Consider the following 20,634-nt stretch of genomic DNA (forward strand, 5'->3'; position numbering starts at 1 on the left):
TAATTGCTATAGTATCCCCATGCTTAAATTATTTAGCCTAATCAGTAGGATTTTGATTGGTAGCTTCTGATTCTGTTTACAACCTGCATCTAAGTAAAGTATTATTATGGTTCAATTCAGTAGTGGCAGTTTTTCCCATCTTACCCACCATTATAAGAACCAATAAAACTAGATGCCATAGACAGATATCTTCCCCAACCCAAAAAAGTATTGTATATCATTGTTTAGTTTCCATGTGCAACTCCATGACCTCTTTCCCCTATCCTGACTTTTAGCAGAGGTATCTCAATGACCTTTTTACCCAGTATTTCTTTAGTTGGGAATTATTTGCTGTGATTTTGCTTTCCAAGGTCTTTAGGGCTTTGTCATTTGCCCTTTTACTTCCCCTGCTAAAACTTTGATACCACTTTTGCTCTTCTATGAATGTAATCTCCTGTGTTTTCTCTTTTGATTGGAGCTTTGACCCCTTGTGAAGACTGTATCATTTTTTAAATTTGTATCTCCCAATATTTATCACAGTTATTGGCAGGTAGTAAATACTATCCTGTTTCTTTCTATGTAAAATGGCAAAGTTCGGTTTATGGATTCATGTTTATCATTGAGGAAATATTGAATTTGAGTCAAAAGTCTTAGATTTCATTCTGCTTTTGCCACTTGTTTGCTGTCTGTATGTAAGTAATTTTTCTTCCCCTTGAAAACCCTAAAGTGTTATGTAAATCAGTAATCAATTAATTAATTAGCCGGCACTGTGATAAGACACTGAAGATACAAATTCAGAAGTGAGAATTCTGTTCCTCAAAGAGTTTTGATTGTAATTTTTGTTGTTGTTATTTTATTAGAGGATAAAACACATTATATCTTCTTGTATATTTATTGTATCCAATTGTGGCCAAGATAGAGAATTTTGGTTTGGTGAATCATAAGGTTTATAAGTGATATGTGTGATTCGACACAGTCCAGTAACAATGTAATAATGATTTGGTCATTACAGGGAGCAAGAAGCACACAAGATTTTAGGGTAGTGGAAAAGTATAAAGTGTGGTCTCTGGGATTAGAAAAGGTCCCTGTCTGGGCAGATACAAAATACCCTAAAGGTATATGAAGCTTGGACTGCAGCCACTTAATAGAGTAGGTTAGGTGAATTTTCACTTATTTGATGATATGTATAACTAAGGCTCAAGAAAGTTCCAAAGCTGAATGCATTAACCCAGCTAAATGCCAGCTTTGACCATCATCCAATGTCCAGTGGGACAGTTGTACTAGGTAGCCTTTAAGGTATTTTTCTAATTTTAATATTCAATTATTCTGAATTTTTACATGTGAAGAAGGCATTGTAGTGTTTGGGTCCCATGAAGAGAGGTCTCCTGGATTTTAAATCATTAGTTCATTTCTGAGGGAGGTAAAAAGGGCATGGGAATTTGCCTTAGAAAATCTTGCTATGCATATGCTCCTTTCAGTCTGTCATTCAGATCCATCTACAATCCCTTGAACTTTCTTGGCTCCTCAGTATAATTTAATCTAATACCGCATAGCTGACAAATTCATCCCTCCTCCAAGACAGAATCTTGTGCTTTTCTCTCTTTATCTGGAGGTAATATTTTGAACAACAATTCTCTTATCACTTATACTAGCAAAATACTTATTAATAAACAAACTGAAAAACTGTGCATACCCTTTGATCCAGCAGTATCTCTGCTGGATCAAAAAGATGATAAAAAAGGAAAAAGGACCCACATGTGCAAAAATGTTTGTAGCAGCCACTTTGTTGTAGCAAGAAACTGGAAACTGAGCAGATACCCATCATTTGGGGAATAGCTGAAAAAGTTATGGTATATGAATATTATGGAATATTATTATTCTATAAGAAATGATCCACCAGATGATTTCAGAGAAGCCTGTAAAGACTTATATGAACTAATATTAAATGAAATGAGTACAGTTAAGATAACATTGTATACAGCAACAAGATTACATGATGATCAACTCTGTGGACATAGCTCTTTTCAACAATGAAGTGATTCAGGCCAATTCTAATAGACTTGTGATGGAGAGACATCTGCATCCAGAGAGAGGACTGTGGAGACTGAATGTAGGTCACAATACAGAATTTTCACCTTCTTTTTTGTTGTTTCTTTCTTTTTTTCTTTCTCATTTTTTCCCTTTTTGATCTGGTTTTTCTTGTCCAGCATGATAAGTGTGGAAATATTTATAGAAGAATTGCATGTTTAATATATATTGGATTTTTTGCTGTTAGGAGATGAGGGATGGGGAAGAGGGAGAAAAATTTGGAACACAAGGTTTTTCAAGGGTGAATGTCGAAAACTATATTTTATGTATTTTGAAAATAAAAAGCTATTATTAAAAAAAAAACAACCTAAAAACTTCTTCCTTAGGCATTAGAATCTAAAAATCAATTTACAATATCCCTGTGCTCATGATTTATTTACATGTATCTGTATCCATACCACTTACATTTTCCATTAATCTGCTTCACTTTATCTACTCTGAACTTAAATAAGCTTAAGCGTTCCAATGATTTTTTTTTTTTTAATCTCAGAGAATTTCAGTTAGATCTAGCGACTTGGTCAATATGGTATTAAGATGCTAACATAAATGTGTGGGATAAGTACTTGATATTGGGTCATGTATTATTAAAAATGCTTTGTAAAAATTTCATATACTCTGTCAATCAACAAACATTTTTGAACTACTCACTATTGATCAAATGATATTTATGAGTTGTAAAGTATAAAAACAAAATGAAAAGAATTTTGCATTCTTTGTTAGGGAGAACAAAATGGACAGATTTACAGAATAATTTTGGAGAGGGAGCCTTAGGAGTTCCTATGCCACTTTTTAACTAAAAATATTATATGAAATTACTCTTCTCTATAAAATTATTCAAGGTCTGATAGGTTTAATTTTCAGTCTTCCCTCAACTATCCTACCTTTTTATTTTTTTAAAACATTTATTATGTCCTTATCATTCATTCACAAAGAAGAAAGTAATAGCAACATTTTTTAAAAAGTTGCAGGAAATAGCTCAGTAATGAGAATCTTGGGAATAAAAGCAAAAAATCAAAAAAAAAAAAAAAGTGGAAGTAACCTTAAAAACCATGTAATTCTAACTTCAAACTGAAGGTTAGACAGATGAAGCATCTTTCTTAATGTTATGCAGAACAGGTGTCACCACATACTTTTGCTCATTTAACATGGTTTTTCCATAGCCTAGTTTAATAGGTAATTATTAAATTTCCCTATATGGAAAACTAAGTCTTTCCTTCTGCCTGGGACAACTCAATTTAGCTGAGCAGAAATGGCCACTTACCACCCATTTTCTGTTTCCTCTTTACCCCAGGAGGTTGTCATGTTCCAGGTAACCCTTATTTCCTTGATAGCTGACACCCAGTTCCATTATCTGTGACTTTTTTTCCTTCCCACTTAGACACAACTGTGGCAAGCTCACCTCTTCTATGAAAGTTCTAGTTACTCTGAAAATTTACCAGTCACTTCTTGCATCTCTAGTTCCAACTTTTCTCATAGAACTGTGTCTCATGTATAACTGTGTTGCTATTAATCCCTAGTGATATTATTTTGCTTAATGTCATATTTTCAAGGGACCACTTCATATTAATTAGAGCTGTAGCAGAATAATTTATTTCCACTTAGTGTATATTCAGTAAGCAAGAGATTTTAAGATTTTAGATGAAATAATATAGCTTTCTGCCATGTATACTGAGGAGAATTTATGTGAAACATGAGGTTGCCTATTTCCACAAAGAAATTGATGATGCTTATCACATAATTTGTTTATATGCTATCATGCTACTTATATACACAGTGAATTGATTGTGAAATGCTTTTGTATGAAGTATAAAATATTATTATAAATAGGATTAAAATAAAACCCTTAATTGTGATCTATAAATTCATTTTTCTCTCCTAAACTAATATTTTCTAAAATGACATTATATATTACTGATCTGTCATGAAAATTAGAATTAATGGTATTTTAAAATCTATCTGAATTATTTACACACATTTTTGGACAAATCAAGCTTTCTGAAATACTACTACAAAAATGACTTTCTAAGTCATTTTTTTTTTAGTAAGTATTTTTTTTTAAACTAGGAATTTTTTTGGGGGGGTGATATGGGTGAAGAACATGAATTCTTAGGGCCCATTAACATTAGCTATCTATTTACATTAATCTTTATTGAAAAATTGCAGTTTTTGTGCATACTCTTTGATCCAGCAATGTCTATACTGAGCCTGTATCTCAAAGTGATCATAAAAAAGGAAAAGGACCCACATGTGCAAAAATGTTCATAGCAGCATTTTTGTAGTGGCAAGGAACTGGGAACAGTGAGTAGAACCATAAGAATATTGTATATAGCAACAGCAAAATTATATGATGATCAATTATGATGGATGGGGCTCTTTTCAACAGTGAGGTGATTCAGACCAGTTCCAATGATCTTGTGATGAAGAGAGCTCTCTGCACCCAGGGGATTGTGGGGACTGATTGTGTATCACAACATAATATTTTCACTTTTTTTGTTCTTGTTTGCTTCTTTTTTTTCTCTCATTTTTTCTTCTTTTTGATCTGATATTTCTTGTGCAGCATGGCAAATGTGGAAATATGTATAGAAGAATTGCACATGTTTAACATATATTGGATTACTTGCCATCTATGGGAAGGAATGGGGGGAAACGAGGAGAAAAATTTAGAACACAAAGTTTTGCAAGCATGAATTTTGAAAATTATCTATGCATATGTTTTGAAAATAAAAAGCTTTAATAAAAAAAACTGTCATTTTGATTAATTCATTTGGAAAACTGTTTCATACCCATCCTCCTCAGTAAAAACTTTTCAGTAAGAAAGGAATCCATAACTTTGGAAAACTGGTATTTTTACTATTTTATAAAATATCACTTCATTTTTTCTGATTTTTCCAAAGCTGACCTGTAATTTTCCTGTTAATTATAGAAAGCAACACACAAAATAGTATGCTTGCATTTAAGTACTGAAAAATTAATCCAGCAATCTTCTTAGCAAAAGTTCTTGTGAATTCTCCTTGTGCAACAAGAGAACTGTTTGGGTCTGCACACGTATATTGTATCTAGGATATACTATGACATATTCAACATATATAGGACTGCTTGCCATCTAGGGGAAAGGGTGGAGGGAGAGAGGGGAAAAATCAGAATAGAAGTGAGTGCAAGGAATAATGTTGTAAAAAATTACTCTGGCATGGATTCTGTCAATAAAAAGTTATTATAATAAAAAAAAGTTCTTGTGAGATCTTTTAAAAAAATTTTCATGATATTTTTTACTTCAAAGTACTAAGGGTATGTGTGTGTGTGTGTGTGTGTGTGTGTGTGTGTAATCAATAGCTTCTTTGCTGTTATTTATATAGTACTTTAAGTTTTTAAAGAAATTTAAACACATTATTTCATAGAAGTTTAATAACAAAATTATGAGGCAGGTGCTATTATTTTTTTTCAGTCATACAGATGAAGAAACTGAAATTGAGAGTGGTTAAAAACCTTGATCTAGGATCACAACAAGGAAGTGTTTGAGGGAGAGAGAATATAAATGTTAGGTCTTTGTATGACAAGTCTAATAATCTCTCCACTCTGCCATCCATCTGATTCTGTAGAATCCAGGATTTGGAGTTGGGAAAACTTTCTATTAAGATCTTTTCTTTGCTACTTTCTAGTTTGATTGCATCTCCAAATTTTAGTATCAATGTCTCAAAAAAATTGGGTGGTAAGGAAGTAATAATGACATCTTCCTTAAAAGACTATGTTAGTTTCCTGTACATGCCACATTGCCTAGTTCTTTAAAGAGCTGTCTCTTCAAGAACTAATCAGTAAGAGAAAAGCTGATAAGTAGAAGTAAATAAAGAATAATTTTACACACATACACACTTATTTGTGTCTAATTGGTACTCATTTTTTAAGGTGTAAGGGGGGAGGAAAAAGTGGAAAATTTATAGGATTGTTTTATCATAGATTTAAAAGGCATAGAAAATTGTATATAACAGATATGCTATTACATGTGCAATTATCTTTTTATTATACTGTTTTGGAATTGCCAGTTTTATTCCAGAAATTAAAAGTTAAATAAAAATTTAAAAATTAAAAAATTATCATGGACATTATTAATAACAAAGAGGAAAAAATGCTTAGAGATTCATATACAAAATGATCAGACTAAACAGACCAATAATAAGTAAATACTTAGAAAATAGTCTGGTTTATATCACTGGATATTTTCTTCAATCTCATTCAACTCTCACCTTCTGTTGTTACTTTATGAAGCTACTCTGGGACATACTGAGGCCTGGATTTTCACTCAGGAGAACCTGGAATCAAATTTCATCTCATTTACAATCCTGGGCAAGTCATTTAACCTCTCCAAACTTTCATTTTCTTATTTACATATCGAAGGGTAGATAATGCACATGAAGTGCTTTGTAAACCTTGAAGTTCTACATTAATGTCAGCTGTATAACAATACCTTACATTTATACAAATCTCTAAAGTTTTCTATGTGCTCTTTTCACTTTGTCAGGACATCTTTTTATTCAAAAACCTACCTATTAGGAATGTTCTCTTTTCTTTTACAAAGGAGAGAGAACAGGCTTAGTTAGAGTAGATATTATACTGGATAGAGGGCTAGATATGACATAAAGAAAATTCAAAATCAAATCCGGCCTCACACAGTAGTTCTGTGACATTGACCAAGTCACTTCTGTTTATCCCCATTTTCTTAAATGTAAAATGGCAATAATAGCATTTATATCCCAGAAATTTTGGAGGATTTATCGGGATAATATGTGTATAGCACTGAGTACAGTGCCTAAAGCATAGTAAGTTCTATATAAAAGCTTAACTGCCATTATTGTAGTTGTTATAGCAGTTGTAATACAAATAAGAATAACATTCTTATTAATGTGTGATCCTTATTTTCTCTTATATTTACCACAAGCTCTTGTTCTCCATTTTAATTTAGTTAACCAGTTACTTTTCTGCCAGAGGTTTCCAAAAGTCCTTCTCTTCTTCCCTCTTTCTGTCCTTCCATCTTCTGTAGTTTTGATTGGAGAATGAAAATACTCTTTCCAAAGCCTCTCTTTTACATAGAACTCCTCTCTAGCAATTCTTCATTTCACCATCAGTTTTATTCCTTGAACTGGACTCCACTATGCCCCTGCATTGGGCACTGAGTAATTTCTCCCCAACATCCTATCCTCCCTTATTCCCTATTTAATTATAGGTTCCTTGAAGGCAACAATTGTCTTTATTTTTATTATGTGTATTCAGAATTTACCACAAGATCTGGAACACAATAGTCACTTCATAATTCCTTCCTTCTCTCCCTCTAGTAGTTATTTGGATCAAACTGATAGATGTCATTCATTGTGAAGCAAAGTCTACTGAACTTTCATTTCCCTGGATTTCTACAAGTACTGCTTTAAATGTTATGCAGTTATTGGAATTAAGGACTCTTTTTGGTATATCAAATTAGTTATGTCAAATTAGCATAATAGAATTTGAATTTTTAAATGGCTATATAGATTATTCTATTCATCCCTATCCCTTACCTCTGCCCCAAATCTTTTCCCTATGCTATGTTAAATGTATACATGTTTCACTAGAAATACCTTGGTTCCTAATTGAGGATCTTTACCATCACTCCAAATATAACACTTCTATAATCAAACTCCTTATCCTTTCTACTCCCAATTCTCTCTTCTCTTGTATTATCTATCTACATCACCTAGCTATACTTGACCGCCATTATAATTATAATCCATTATAATTTTTCTTAACCTTATTGCCTTTATCAAATTATCTCTTGGATCTTGCATATTTATAGGCAGGTTTTATTTGTTGTTGTTGTTTAAGTTACTCAAAGCAAGTATCATTTTACTTTTCAGCTTTGTGTCACCAATACCTGGTGGTAAAAAAATATTGAGTGGTGATGTGTAGCATTTTGACCTTATTTTTGATAGGGGGCATGAGATGTAGGTTTATGCTGAGTTTCTGACATTATTTCCCAGTGTTATGAGTTAATCTTTTGAGATGATTTGGCAAGCATTTAGACTCTACTGCAAGAAATACAATTCTGATGGGCTGGCAAAGTAGCCCAAATGCCATGTAAATATTACCTAAAGATTATTTTATAGTGAATGTACCCAAGGCAGCTGTTCATATGGGGACACTCTTAAAGGCTATCTGAAGAACTTCAGTACCAATTGTGAGACATAATTGATGCTGGTACTGGATTCCTCAGCATGGCCTTTCAAATAAGGTAGTGTGCTGTATGAGCAAAACTGAATCACAGTAGCACCAAGGAAATGTGATCTGTGCACATCTAGGCATCTTCATCCCAACTCATATTGAACTGATCAACTATACTTGGACACACTCTACCTTGACCCCAACATCATGATATCACTGTTTCTTCTTGGAGTGGGAAGAACAAACAATAACAGTGATAATAAAGATGATGATGATAATGTGAATTTTGAGATTTTCCCTAACATTTATTATCATGCTTTATCCTGTTATGCAAATGGAGTATAAGATTTGGCTGATCTTCCAGCTGATGTAGCAAATAATGCTGAGAGAACAGAAAGGAATAAATATTTCAGAAATCAGGCTAGCCGACACAGACATTTGAAGGAGAGAAATCATTATAGAAATGTGTTTCCTCTTCTCATCACGACCTAGTGATTGTTCACTGCCATCAACATATATGTGAGAGCACAAGACCTCTGCAATCGGCAGCACCCTCTAGTCTATAAGTCTTACCCTGTGCTTCATACTTTTAATCAAGGGAAATGACTCTATTAGAAAAGTGTCTGAGTTTATTCACTGTCAACCTACTATTAACTCATGTACAGAAAACCTAGTAGTTGCTTCTGTAGATAGGTTTAACAGCTTTCCAAAGACCCAAAAAAGAATGGTTTTGCTATCATAGTTCTTAAACTTGTCAAATAGTTCAACATCAGTAACTGATAAAATTTTATTAGTGGAAATGATATTATAGAAAAATCATAAGCATTCACTTTGCCCTTGTATCCCGAGAGGCACCACCTTTTCTAAGGTCTAGGTCAATTTGTCATCACCCAATTTTACCAAGAAAAAATAAGCAACACTCATATCTTAATATCTAAATCTGTAAACTCAGAATATACAAGCTATTTTTTTTTTCTGTTTTAAAGATTTGAAGTAAATTCTAGGAATGCAGACCTAGTATGGGAAATTTCTTTTTTGTTTGTTTGTTTTTGGTTGCTATTAGTGTTGTTAGAAGAGAAATTTCACTTCATCCATAAAGTGAAGAAGGATTGTTCTAGAATAGGGGTTCTTGACTTTCAAAAAAATTTTGATAACTATAACTATATTTCAATATAATTTGTTTCCTTTGTGATAAGTATTTTGTGGGTTAAAGCATTTTTCTTACAAGATATTCAGAGGTTTTATCACAGGAGTCCATGGTCACACCCCCAAAAATTTTGGAAATATTGGACTTAGGTTTTTTTTTTTTTTTTTTTTTTTGTATTTCTTCTAGATGGAAAATTCTATAAACCATATTTTTATTATAGATACATGGAGGGCTAGTAAGTTAACTGATTGGCCAGTGTAACCAATCATTTCCATTCTCATTGATTTCCATATAAATGAAATTTATTTTTATAAAATTTTATAAATTTATAAAATTCATTTATAAAATGAAAATAAAAATATTTAAATGTATGGTAGAAATTAATATTTATCTGGAACTTTTTTTTTTTCAGAATAACTTCTATTTCATAGGATTTAGAAAGAACTGTACAGATCATTTAGTTGAACTCCTTCATTGTATTAGTCAGGAAACAGATTTCTGGAGAAGTAGAATCTGTTTTCTTTTCTTTAGTGTTACAGTGGTTGTATGTTAGAGAGCTAAGTTTGAATTCCAGCTGATGTTTTCTACTTTGTTACACTGCCTTTCTCAGACATCTAGATATTAACAAATGTATAGTTTTAAAAAATTAAAAATCATGACAATATTTTGTTGTCTCCTTTTGAAGGGGATTGTGAGCAGGTAACACTATTCTATTCCTCTCAGGGTGCTGTAGTTGTTGTTTTTATAATCATTTGGCTTTTTTAGCCTAAATAAAGTAAATAGAAAGTAGAAATTAAATTATGCAGTGACACATTCAGTCAATTGAGTGCACTGTAAAAATCAAGTGGTACATTTAGACTTATAGTTCATGAGAGAGTGATTATTACTTAATCATATATCATGTCTCAGACACTGTGTTAATTGCTAAAGATATGAGTATGTATGATCAAACAAGTTAGTCCTTGTCTCTTGTAGCTTTTTCTATCCCAAACCTGAATAGTCCATTAATTTGCTGGCCTGATACTCCTTGTACATCCCATAAAGTCTGACTCAAATGTCAGCACCATTGAAGCTTAACCTGATGATTTTGTGGTTTTTAAGTGCTATTCTCTTTCTATGGCTTCTTCCTGCTTTTTACTACTCTCATGTACATATTATCTTATTAAATACTTCAGTGATCCATGACAGTAGTGACATGAGTATTCCCTCAGCAATAAATATAACTTCTCCAAAACTTCAGAGATAGTCCTTGTGAGTTGCTTTAGAAGAAAAACCTCATCACCTTGAGCCCAACCTGTGATAATTACATCCAGATTTAGCTGTGTTCTGGTCCTTGGATGATTGACAGGCTCTGTATTTAAGTTTTTACAGTTTGGTTTAGTACTGTCACTGCAAAATCTGTATTCTTTTGGCATACCCTTTGACAGTAAAGAATGACCTCCACATTTTAATGTGACATTACAAATAGATTAGAGTTTAAAAGTATCATCTTTTATTGCAACTAAAACCTTATCTAAATTTTAACTAAAATCCAAATTTTTATTGGAAGCCTTCCCCAGTCCCTTTTACTTATAGTGTCTTTCCTGTAATATTTGTCTTAGGTATATTGTACACAGCTTGCTTTTATATAAATGTTTGTGTGTTATCACTCTCATTAGATAGTAATTTTCTTGAGGGAAGCAACTATCTTTTGCCTCTTTTTGTGTCCTGAGTGCTTAACACATTGCCTGGCACATAGTGGCACTAAATGTGTTTATTGATTGATTTATCTGTGTTATATTTATGGATATTTATGTTTAATTTCTTCCAATTAGACTGCTGACTCTTTGATACTTGGGACAATCACTTGGCTCTCCCAGAACCTAGTAAAGTAAGGTGCTTGTAATGCCTATTTAATTAATAGCTGTTGAATAAAAGAGTTGATCTGAAACTCAACTTTTAAAATGTGGGCATTTTAACCCAATATTTCAGAGATATTATTAGAAATTTAATAATATGACCCATAATATTAATTTTTGGCATTATTAAACGTGTGATCTTTCCCCCCAACTTACCAGTTTATGAAATAGAAATTTGAAAAAAAAAAGTTTGGATAAAACACTTTAAAATTATTTTTAAAAAATTATTATTGAGCTTAAATTGTATTAGGGTATAGTAGAGAATATAAAAAATAGACACGTCATGTAAATATAAAAGGGGTATATTGTATTTTAAATATTTTAATTAGATGGCACATCTTAACAGAAAACGATCTTCATAGATATTTCATAATTATTAAAATTAGATGGTCAAGTTACAGTATATCAGTTTAGTCTTTCTTTGCATTTTAGAGAATTGTCTAATTGTTTTATTGCTCACTGAGGAATAATGATTACTGCAGAATAATACTTTTTATATTGTTCCTGCAGAGATAAAAATAAGTAAACTTTCACCTTTTCTTTTTGTCTTCAATACTCTATATTTCTGAATTAGAACTTTGTTGTTGAGAGAAATACAAACTAGGATCAGCATTTACTTTTTTAATGACTTTTTTATTATGGAGCTATTCTTTAAATTAAAAAAAAATTCATCATACTAGTAAATGTGTTTTTACACTTAATGAAACTCATAAAATTGAATGAAAATATGGGTTAGTTTAAATTGTTAATTTTGCTTTATCAGTCACCTTCAGTATTTTAATTTTTATTGTTTTAAAAATTATAGTTCTCAAGGAAATAACATTTAATCATGAGAGATTAAAAATGTTTGTGTGAAAGATGAAGAAAAATATGGATGTTTCTTTGACAAAATGACTTCATAATAACTGACTGCAGCATTTCAGATCTTTATTGGTGTCATATGTATTTATTTACATTTGATATTGAATTGAAGAACATAACTTTCTATATGTATTAAAGTACGATGCTGATAACTTTATCATATGGTTCAATGTAGATTTCTGCTGAGCTGTGCCCCATCCAAAAAAATATTTATTTATTTATTTTTTTTACAAAGCATGTGCATGAGTAATTTTTCCAACATTGACCCTTGCAAAACCTTTTGTTCCAAATTTTCCTCACCTTCCCCCCATTCCCTCCCCAAGCTGTCAAGCAGTCTAATACATGTTACAGATGTTGAAATGCATGTTAAATCCAATATATATTTACATATTTATACCGTTATTTTGCTTGTGCTTCATTTTCTATTCCAAAACCTTAATGGCCCATTAGTCCAAGCAGTTGCTATAATTAAGAGGGAACATCTTCCTGAGCTTTTCTTTTCTTTTCCTTTCCCAGTTAGTTCTTCCAAGCTTCTCTGATTAAATCACATGATTTGACTTCTGCAGGTGCTGATATTGTAAATAAATATATCCTTCTGTTCCAGACTTTGTGCTTCTCAGAACTTTGAGGCACAAAGTAGCACTGAACTTACTAGACTACTCTTCAGCACACAGCTTGTTTTAGTGTCTAAATATTGTGATTCTTCTTGGCCATAGCAGACTGCCCTGTCACTTAATATTCTGAGTTAAAGATTACTGGGAAAAATGACTATCTGTGAATTCTTAGTGACCTTAGTTTATGGTGTGTGTGTGTGCATGTGCGTGTGCATATGTGTGTGAGTGTGTGTGTGTGTGTGTGTGTGTGTGCGTGTGTATTTTACTAAATCTGAAATTTTATTGGTACAAGGGAGTTTCTGGTTACTAACTTTTGCTGTTAATGCACATAGGCACATAGGTGTATTCTGCAGTTTATGACCTTTGAAACATTACTTGGAACATAGAGAAAATGAGTACTTACATAAGGTTACAAAAGGTCAGAATCAGGGACTAGAACTTGAACTCATTTCTTCTTGATTGATGTCATCCTTCTGTCTACAACTTGATGCTGCCTCTCTTTCTTTACAAAAATTCTGACTGAGTGACATTGTTTGTTGTCAAGAAGAAACTGTTGACTTTATTTATTTATTTTTTGGTGTCTTCTTATATTCTCACTCTTCTTTTTACTATAGTCTGAGAGGATAAATTGACCTCTGCTTTCCTCCCTTCTCTCCTTTCTTCTTCCTTCCCTTCTTTCCTCCCTCCTTTTTTCCTTCCATCATTCTCTCCCTTCCTCTATCCATCACTCCTTCCCTTCCTCTATCCATCACTCCCTCCTTCCCTCTTTCCTTCCTTTCCTCCTCTTTTTCCCTCCCTCCCTTTCTTCTTCCCTTCCTGCTTCCCTTCCTTTCTTTTTCCCCTCCCTCCTTTCCTTCCTTTCTTCCCTCTCTTTCTCTCCATCCTTCTTTCTCTTCCTCCCTACTTCCTCCTTTTCTTTCTTTTCACTTGAAATCTTAAAGAGGAGTTCCAGGAACTTAAGAACAGAAGTTACTTGACCAAAATCCAGAGGCAGTATATTGAACTCAACTTCTGCTGACTTAGAGCCAGCCTTCTGTTTAATATTGGCACATTGCCTTTTTTATTTTGTTTTTATTTGGTCAGGTCTTTGAATCTCAGGTTCCTCATCTGTAAAATGTCCACTTTTTTCTCAATTCCAGAGTTTTGTGATTCAAACTTCCAAGGAATATTAAATAGTTGTGACCTACCAACATAGTGCAAATGAACTTTAATATAGTAATTTCACAAAACAGGCCCATAGTTTAGTTTAGAAAATATAAATGACAAATTTAATCCAATTTAGCAAACATTTACTAAATAAGCAAAATACTCTCCTAAACATTGTATATATAAAACAAAAATAAATGAATCCATTCACACAGAGAGCTATGTTTGCACTGTGGAAATCTGAGAGGTTAAACATTTCTGACTAGTATTTCCTAATGCCTCTCCCATCCCAGAACACTTTGGGGATTCAGTAAAGGAAATGTATTAAAGTAACAGAAATCAATTGCTAACTGAATCTTTGATCCTGTTTGCAACAGTGCCGTGTCTTCTCTTTTACCTATATATTTTTGAAGGTATAATGGAAATTGGCTATTTTCTTCTTCCCATACCCTCCTGCCTGTTCTATACTTTTGAGATGCTTATATATGATAGATAAATATATATTATAAAATAGATGATATTTTGTGAATATCATTTTGAAGTTAGTTCTTTTATTGAAACTAGGGCATTAGAAGCAACATTTCAAAAATAGTTTTCTTCTGGTCTTGACAGAGTTAGTACTCAGAAAGACAGCATCATACAAACATGAGGGTATCCTTAATACTAAATGTTTCTATTTTCAGTTAAAATATCTAAATACTTTTTTTGGAGTCAATGTTTTAATTAATGTTGATTAAACTACTTGATTTGAGGAAACTAAACAGTTTAATAATTCATACACTTTTACATGTATATACATCTATTGTTCTTACAGCTACTAATCTATGGTCACAGATAAAGAAAGCATGTGTTTTTCTTTCTTTTTTTTTCTTAAATAAAATTTTATTTATCCCCAATTATATGTCAAATAATCCTTTTAAAAATAATCTTTAATATTAATTTTAAAAAACTTGCATTCCAAAATCTCCTTCCCTCACTCCTCCCTTAGATAATAAACAATTTGATATAGGTTGTACTTGTATAGTCATATAAAATATATTTCCATATTAGTCATTTTGTGGAAGAAAACTTGAACCAGACAAAAAGAAGGAAAAAAATAAAGAAGGAAGGAAAGACAGAAAGTCCAGAAAGAAAGAAAAAAGAAAGAAAGAAAGAAAAAGTCGTATGCTTCTATTTGTATTTAGGTTCTATCAGTTCTTTGTTTTGAGGTAGATAACATATTGCCTTATGAACACTTTAGGATTATCTTCAATCATCGTATTGCTGAAAATAGCTAAGCCATTCACAATTATTCTTCATACAGTATTGCAATTACTGTGTACCTTGTTCTGCTTACTTCACTTTGTATGAATTTATGTGTTCATGTGAGTCTTTACTGACTTTTCTGAAATCATTCTGCTTGTCATTTCTCATAGCACAGTAATATTCTATTACAATCATATACCAAAATTTATTCAGTCATTGTCTAATTTGTGGCATCGCATCAATTTCCAATTTTAGACACCACAAAAGGAGCTACTACAAATACTCTTGTACATATATCCTTAGAAAATTTATTGTGGACAAGATATCTTATATTTTGTTCCCCTATGGTTCATTTATATCAGTGACATTAAAAAGGAACTTGCGATTTATATTATGCTTATTTTGTACCAGCACTAATTTATTAATTACTATACAAAAATATTTACTAATGCTTTCCAATAATTTGAGATATCAAGATCTATAAAGTGAATTATATTTTTATTAACTATCATACTGCTGAGAAGAATTTATGGGTATTATAGCAAAATTTAAAAATAGATATAGCTAAGTGAACAATGATATATTATTGGTACTCAATGTTTACTGAATAAAGCAAAGATTCTCTTCCCCCCACCCCCAATCCTTTTTCTTTTCTGTTTGATTTCTGCATATAAACTTAGCTTAATGTAAGGGATGGATAGCTGGATGCAGTCTTAGGATATTTCAGTCTTTTTTCAAGATTTGATCCTTAGTTGCAATGTTACCATGGACAAATGAGAATAATACTTCCTCACTGGGGCCAGGTAAAAAATATTTTTTTAATAAGGAAAGCATCAAATAAATGTAAAGTTATTATTTTATTATGAATTGCCTTCTTTCCATTTTCTTACTTCCTTTTCTACATAATTAACTCCAGTTATAGGTTCCAAGCTAGCCACATTTGGAAATTAGTTCTTTCCCCCAAGAGGAAGCATATAAAATCTCTTGAATTAGAAAGAATGACCTAATTATGATGCTACATTTTGCTAGTAGTGCCCTTTACCTATTGTTTATGCTTATGTCAACAAGAAGGACTTTTTATATGTCAGATACTATGCTAAGAGTTGTGAATACAAACTCAAACTCCCATTCTCTGTTCCTGCCTTTGAGAAGCTTATTTTTTGCTGGGGGAAGATGATACATAAAAGGAAGCCCAAAAGCGAGATAAGGAAGAAGGAAGAAATCTGGAGAAAAATATATGATGAAGAAATATGGATTTCATCTTGGTGAAAAATGAAGATATGTTTGGTTTAGAATTCCTCCTTAAGTAAAAGTTCTGGGGTGAGCTATCTAAGCAGAGGGAGGATTGAGAATATAGGTTGCTTCCAAATGGGAATTCTAAGGCTGAAGTAATCCACTCTAGTGGAAATGATATAGTACATGTTTTTTTGCAATGTTGACCTGTTCCTTTTTCAGTTAGTGATCCATGTTTTTGTTTCCTATCCTTCACCTGTTTTTGTATATCCTAGTTTAGCGTGAACTAAACCTTCAGATTCTTGTCTAAATGTTATTGTTGTTGTTTTTCTTTTTGTTATAGAGACCACACTTCCTCTATTTTCTCACTTTTGAATATTATGTCCTACCAAAAAAAAAAGTCCTTTGTAGTATTATATATACCAACTTAATGGATATAAATCTTCATACCCCTCCTCAGTTTGGCAAATTGTTATGAGTCCCACATACTACAGTATAATCTCTCCTTTTCCCAATAATTTTTTTTTGATGTTAGTAGATAACTAGAGCATTAAGATACCATTTAGGTTTTATTTACTTTTACTGACAGTTGATAGAAATTTTCTGATGGGGATAATGTTTTGTTTTTTCCTTTAAAAACATAATGTGAAATTCTGTATTGATTAGAATGTGATGAGCTTCATTTTCATTTATTTTTCTTTGTGTTTTCATTCGTTCTTTTTTTTTTTTTTTTTGATCAATTTGATCACCTTATATTGTTTAGACTCAAAGTACAGTGGTCATTCAAAGGTCTTATCCCACTGTGGATTTATTTATTTATTTTTGCTGAAGCAGTTGGGGGTTAAGTGGCTTGCCCATTGGACACATAGCTAGTAAGTGGCAAGTGTCTGAGAACAGATTTGAACTCGGGTACTCCTGACTTCAGGGCTGTTACTCTATCCACTTAGCTTCCCCTCAACTGTGGATTTTTATGGAAGCTTTATGCTGCTCCATTTTCAACCTGGGTCAGTTTACCCTTTCTTAGATGGGAATATAACAAGGTGAGAACATTAAGAAATGAATGTAGGTAAATTATTCCTGGTTAAAGAGAGGGCCTTTGAGAGACGTAGAAGATCAAATTGTTCAAGGTCTTTCTTTAAGGTAACAGTTTCATTGCAGGTGATAATGTATCCTGTGAGGTTGAGGAGGTTTCTCATAATAGGAAGGAGCAAGTGACAAGTATAGTCCAGAGGAAAGTATATAGAAGTTGCGAGCTGGAAATTTTGCATAGGTGTAATTGGACACAGGCAGTGTTGCACTGGAGAAGGCCCTGTCAAATCTTGAGCAATTATAAAATGAATTTAAGTGCTATGAAATCAGGTGAATATAAATTTAATAATTATATTCTTTCATTTTTTTTCTGGTTCCTTTTAGTGTAATGCAATTTCCCTGGTTATCACTGGTTATCATGAACATTTTTCAATGGTAGTTTTTCTAGGATCATGAATGCATATATTCTGATTATTCGCAATCTTCAACAGAGCTAAGAGGACAAGTGCTTCTAACATTCCAAAGGAAGACTGGGTGTGATGTGGTTGGGGGACAGATTTAATGCCATGGTTAATAACTCTACTATTCCAAACTACTATTTCATGGATCAGAAGGATATCTTTTTTAAAATGCAATTTTAGTATTTATATATTTGGTAGACTGCTTATTGATTTAAATTGGGTTCTGGGAATTATCTGGCTATCTGGTCATTTTACACTCATGTGACACTGCATTAACTTGTATAGAACATTTTACTATACAGTGTTTCATTTGTCAATGTTTTGGGACTAAGTTATGACATTCTTCAATATGTTATAATAATCTTATGCATCACATTTTAAAAATTTCATAAATGTATCTTCTCATTTTTTATAAAATTCTTTATTGATCCTTAAAACCCTAAGAAAAAATTTTTGCTTTAATTCCACAATAACTGCTCAGGAAAGGACTCTGCATTGTAATAAAATAGTATAATTAAAGCAAACCAGTGTGTTGGTCATATCAGACAAATATACTTCCTATAGCATGTGGGATTTATCTTTGTTCTAAGAAGAGGACACTAATATTGCATGTCTTTCTTTTGGAGACAGAGTTGTTCATTGCATGGATTAAAATTTAATATTGTTCTATGTTGTCTTCTTTACTCATTATTGGTGGTCATTGTGCACATTTTTCTTTCTAGGCTTTCCATCTATTTTTATAGACCTTTAAAAGTTGTGACACAATAATATTCCATTGCACTAACATACTATTATTTTATTCAACTCTTAATCACTTTTTTTTGCCAAGAAAATTATATATATATATAGTTTGTGTATCTGAAACCTTTCCTTCTTTCTAGGATCTGCTTGGAGGAGATGCCAGATTATTGGTATCATTGGTTCAAATACTAGGCATAGTTAAATGACTTTTTTAAAACTAGTTTTCAAAATTGTTTTATCATGGTAAACAATTTTAACGTGGTAATCAGTTTTTTTATTTTGATTTGCATACAGGCAGATGCAGTATATTTTAGTGAACTTGACAAAAAACTGGTTTATCGACAACTTTTAGTTGAAGTATATCTTTCAGTTGCTGAATTTCTCACAATAAAATTGAGATGAATAGCTAACCCAGGAAAGGAACAGTGCTTGGTTATAGTAACAAGTATCCAATATTTGGATATCCAGTCACTGGATATAAAAACATGTCCAATGATTCAGTATATTTGTTAAACCTTTGGAGATGTTTTTTTCTTTTCCTTTTATAATACTGAAAACTACTAGCTATGGTACAAGAATTAGTCTTAGTGTGTTTATTTGTAATAGGAAACTATTACTTTGTCATAATGTCATAAGTCAAAATTGCCACCTTACATGTAGACACAATCACAGAGAAGAAATTACAGTTTTTATGCTATCCTGTACAGTTAATTGAATGGAAAATTTATAGTAGTTATTCATTATTGCATGTATGTGTCTATCTGTCTGTTTCTTGGATATACATTAGAGATGAACTCTCTGATATGGATCCACAGTTGAACAGCAAGAGGAAAGCATTTGCATTTTCTTTGGAAATTGTAAAGTTTATTTAATAATCTCACCAAACTAAGAGCCATCATTTTAATATTAATATCCTTTTAGTCTTACATGCTTATGAGGTATAAAACACCTTTAAAGTCTGGGAAGAATTGAAAGTATGTGTCACTTAGAAGGTAATGAATAGGTCCATGCTGTAGGTAGGTGCAAAACATTGCTAATAAGAAGTTAAGAAGGAAAAGTGGAGTGAAAGGTAATGAATGAAAAAAAAAATTAGCATTTTCTATGTAGCATGTACTTTGCTAGTTCTAGAATTGAAAATATAATAGCAAAGACTTTGCTCATAGTATATGTTTGAATAAAGAAAATAATAACATTGGGGAGTGAATGGTGGCCAAGGAGAGTTGGCTTATTTCCAGAACAGTTACAGGGAAGGTAAGTTGACTTGATCATGGCTGTGGGTTCCAAAACTAGTGAGAGAAAAAAGTACACCTGATATTGAAGAAGGTTGTCAAAGTAGTGGTGAAGTGGTAAGGAGTAAAGCAATGTATGTCTGAGACTTTACCAAAGTAGTGGTCTTAGAAAGATGTCATCAAAGAAATGAATGAAAATGAAAATTATGGACTGATTATCTGTCAAGAATGAAGGGTCATAACTAGAAGGCAGCTTTTGTACTTCATGGTTATTTTTGTTAAGTGAAGAGACTTTGAGGAAAACCTCCCGACATGTTTGGTGGGTCCCCTTTAATGCATATTTGAAGGAAATGTGCGAGCATTGTAAATGATAGACTTTGTTATTGGATGGTGTATGTGTATTTATGAAATCACAGATCATTCATTTGAGTATTTGAATTTCAAAGAATTCTCATATCATCTAGCTCAGAGGTTCTAAAATGTGCTCTAATGATTTTCCTGCAGTTCAGAAGACCTCTCCAAGAATGACATGCCTCTTCTATACTAAATGCATTATCAGTATTGTCTCATTCGGTTCTAAAACAACCCTGTGAAGTATGATCTATTATCATCTACATTTGTAATTGTGGAAACTAATGGCAGACTCAGGTAAAATGATTAAGCCTGAGTCACTAGTAAGTGTTTGTGGTCAGATTTTAACTAATATACTGACACCAGAGTCAACTTTCTGTCTTTTGTATTATCAAATTGCACATTCAAGACTACTTTCATAATAATATT

The 20,634-nt window shown here is 32.2% G+C and overlaps 1 protein-coding gene across 8 annotated transcripts in view; it reads left to right on the top strand.

Moving 5' to 3' along the window:
• PTPRK (protein tyrosine phosphatase receptor type K) overlaps window positions 1-20,634 on the top strand; it is a 721,856-nt gene that overhangs the window by 330,622 nt on the left and 370,600 nt on the right. The gene's annotated exons all lie outside the window — the stretch shown is intronic.

The sequence above is a fragment of the Sarcophilus harrisii genome, chromosome 4 (genome assembly GCF_902635505.1).
Source record: "Sarcophilus harrisii chromosome 4, mSarHar1.11, whole genome shotgun sequence".
NCBI lineage: Eukaryota > Metazoa > Chordata > Mammalia > Dasyuromorphia > Dasyuridae > Sarcophilus > Sarcophilus harrisii.